Source organism: Galeopterus variegatus, unplaced genomic scaffold (genome assembly GCF_000696425.1).
Source record: "Galeopterus variegatus unplaced genomic scaffold, G_variegatus-3.0.2 Scaffold12008, whole genome shotgun sequence".
Classification (NCBI taxonomy): domain Eukaryota; kingdom Metazoa; phylum Chordata; class Mammalia; order Dermoptera; family Cynocephalidae; genus Galeopterus; species Galeopterus variegatus.
The window spans coordinates 38,464-42,323 of NW_007738119.1; the positions used below are offsets into that span (position 1 = coordinate 38,464).

Sequence of the window (3,860 nt, forward strand, 5' to 3'; positions counted from 1 at the left end):
AACACCAAGTCAAGGGTTAAGATCCCCTTACCGGTCATCTTTTAAAAGAAAAAAAAAAAATGAGTAACTGTTGATATCGTTGAGAAGTAACATACAAATATGCAATAGAGGAAACAAGAAAAATCCTAAAGGGATGTAGTGAATTTTGAGGTATTGGTGTGAACTATGATTTCTAGAATATGTAGATGTATGTAGTACCTAAGTGTATCCATGTGCACATGTATATTATAAATGTATACATGAATATGAGTTTGTACATGTACATATATGCATACATACATGTATATATTTCTTAGATCTTACGAAAGAGCCAAGGGACAATGACCCCCAATAGCACCGAGATCTTGGTCTCTAATACCGTTCCCCACTAAAAGGAACAAGGGATTCTCAGAGAAATGTCTGATTGCAGGGACAGACCAGGATAGGTGCAAAAGAGCCTGGAATATCTGGCCATGCCAGAAAGTAAGAAAGTGCACAGAAATAAAATAATGAGGGTATGTTACTAGGACACAAGAGCTAACGTGAATTTGCTGCTCCTGGCCAAATCTGGGATAATTTGAATATCAAATGTCCTAGCCCCAATAATGAATTTTATTTATTTATTTTTTTTTTTTAAAGATGACCGGTAAGGGGATCTTAACCCTCGACTTGGTGTTGTCAGCACCACGCTCAGCCAGTGAGCGAACCGGCCATCCCTATGTGGGATCCGAACCCGTGGCCTTGGTGTTATCAGCACCGCACTCTACCGAGTGAGCCACGGGCCGGCCCCCCAATAATGAATTTTAAGCCACTGAATTAATAGAAATTCATATGTCCACTGCAAAAACACACATATAAATGGTGATGTTGAAGAAGACGACAGATAGATAGACAGACAGACAGATAGATGGATGACAGATAGATAGATAAAAAGAGAGATCTCTTGCTTACAATAGAAAGTTGGAGGGCTGAGTAGTAGACGTGGAGGTACTCCTGGAGTTAGAAAATTATCATTTTGCAACTACCATGATTGTAAAGAATTATCAATTAATGTTAAATCTTGGAGGAAATTTTGATAGGATGCAGGACAGTTTCATAGTCCCATTAGTTGCAAGAGAGAGATAAAAAGTAATTATACAATGGGGAAATCAGGCAGTGCCTTGATCAAAGCATCAAAATTAGCGTCACCAATGAGAGACAGATGGACATTGTGGGCCTCCAGATGTGATATTCTGAGAGAACTCATCACTCATGCAGTAATCTGGTCAAGAATGCATAACCTAAATCTATCACCAGGACACATCAGACAAATACAAAATGAGGAATGTTATATTTATAAAGGAGAGACAAACTATATATTTTTTAAATGTCAGTATCATAAAAGACAAGGAAAGCTTGTGGGATTTGATCCAGAATAAAGAAGCCTAAAGAGTTGACAACTAAATGCAATATCTAACCCTAGACTGAATCCACTGAAGAGGAAAAAATACTATAAAGAACATTGATTACTGATGAAATTGGAATATGGATGGTAGATGATATAAATGCAGAAACCCATTAGTGATGAATCTGAAAGCAGTGAAAAAAGTAATATCAGAAGAAAAGTTAAATCAGCAGAGAGAATAAGTACACAACAACATGAAGCTATTCCAACTACAGCATCTTCAGAACTTTCAGAGAAAAGAGTTGAATCGGTCATTGCTATTGCCCAGTCCTCAGTTGGAAAAGAGACCCTGGCAACAGAAAATCAACTGAAAACTCAGAAAAAAGGGAAGATGTCTTGTGGCAAAAGGAAGAAATCAAGAAGTGAAGCTGTAGACTCAGATTTTTCCAACAGTGTGCATCTTTGGTGTCTAAAAGAAAAGAAAATCAGTGACATCATGGAGTTAGATGTTGTTCTGTCTGCATTTGAGAAAACTGTCCTGGACTACAAGCAAAGAATAGAATCTAGAATTTGTAAGGAAGCTGTCAACAAATTTTACTTTGATATTAAAAAAGAACTCATCAAAATGCTTAAAGAAGTCCAGATGTTGAAAAATCTGAAAAGGAAAAATGCTAAGATGATTTCAGACATTGAAAAGAAAAGGCAGCGTTTAATTGAAGTCCAAGGTGAACTGCTTCGGTTAGATCGTATAACTTCGTATAATGTATGCTATACGAAGTTATTACGACTCTGGATAAAAGGTAAAGGAGTGTTCCTTGTGACTATCTTTACTTTTGCAACTTTTTTCTAAATTCAAAATGATTTCTAACTAAAAAGCTTAAAAAAAGAAATAATTTGACATTCCATAGCTCTAGGGACAAAGGAATAAAGGGGAATTATTTTGTCCAATAGTTTTATTATCTTTTAACTCTAATTGAAAATCAATTGTTTTGCTTCCTTATTTTAATGCAAATCTTAAGATACTGAAAGTGACACTTTCAGATGTTGCACACGTCTGCTGGGCCATCAATATCCTGCAGCAAGGCATGAGGCCTTGCAGAGTCAATAGACCTCCTGGCCTGCAACAAAAACTCCCTAACCAAATGTACACTAACCCTGCCCACATTTATTGGTGTCAGATCCCAGATTATATCCCTTTCCTCACAACAGAATCTTCCCAGTTAATATACTTTTACAATTCACTTCAAGCCCAAATGTGTAATAAGAAATGAAGTCAGAGCCGAACCCGTGGCTCACTCAAGAGAGTGCGGTGCTGGACCTGGCCAGTTGGCCCAAGTACAAGAAAATCTCCGCGAATGCTGGTCACTGAAGACACCTAGAGGACTTATTTAGAAACTGCAAGGGAACACTATGGTTCCTATTGCTGTGTCTGTGTTTAAGGAGCATTTGTTCAGGATGCTTGGTGGGAGGAGGGGAGCTGAGTTGGGATTGGGCCTTTCATGCCAAAAACTGGAAAATTAGATCTTAAGTGCATGCCAGAGTAATTCTCATGATGTTTAATATACTACATTAACTCCATAAGAGCATGTTCTGAAATAGTCCTATTATAGATGATAATGCATCTCATTGGCTAAAAAAGAGCATCATTGAAAGCCTAAGTTGTGATTGATAGTCATCAAAGAGCCAGAAAACAAAACCTTTGCTGAATTTGCTCTGATGCATTATTTGCTTTCTTATTGCTTAGTGCTACTTGCACCTATATGGATTATGTAAATTTTAAAAAGTTATTTTAAGGCCACTGAAAACTCCCCTTTCAGTTACTAAAAGCCCCAGTTATATGTGCCCCTTGTTAGGAAGGAATGATGGTCCTTTTTCCTTTTGGCCTATTGACCTCCCAGTACTCTTTCCAATCAATAGCAGCCTGGTAGAGACAGTACTTTGTTCCTGCTTTAGGAAGCTGAACTTTTACAGTCTGGGTGGGCAGCAACATGCAATCAGAGTAATTGTACAAATCTGTTAAAATACAGCTATAACTAAAAGAACAACTATATTTAACAAAAAAATTCCATGGCTCAGAGAGAAGTTTAAATACTTCAAGCAATATTTATTACAACAGGAATGTAGGCTGGGTCTAGCAGTCCTTTATAGTGGAATTTAACCAGGCCCTTCCCGTGGTGGTATCATACTATTCAATGAGAAACTTTCCTTTTCCTTTGTTACAAAGGGATTAAACCGTTTATTGATAAAGGGTATTGCTTTCAGGAACATCTGCTTTATTGACCCAATTATTGATTTTAAATACATGACCATTCTTCTTAAGAATCATTTGAAAAATTCAGCCTGAATTTTTTTGGTTTTTTGTTGTTGTTGTTGTTGTTGTTGTTGGGATAGGGATCGAGACACAGGAAGAATTTGCTTACCATGTCTGGAAGTACTTACCAATAACAAACTCAAATCTGAGGTTGCAATTTTATGTCCAGACAGGGTGTGGTTGGAC

General features: G+C 37.3%; 1 pseudogene; it reads left to right on the top strand.

The window, feature by feature from the left end:
• Positions 1 to 1,523: 1,523 nt before the first annotated feature.
• LOC103610907 overlaps positions 1,524 to 3,860 on the top strand; it is a 3,843-nt pseudogene continuing 1,506 nt past the window's right edge.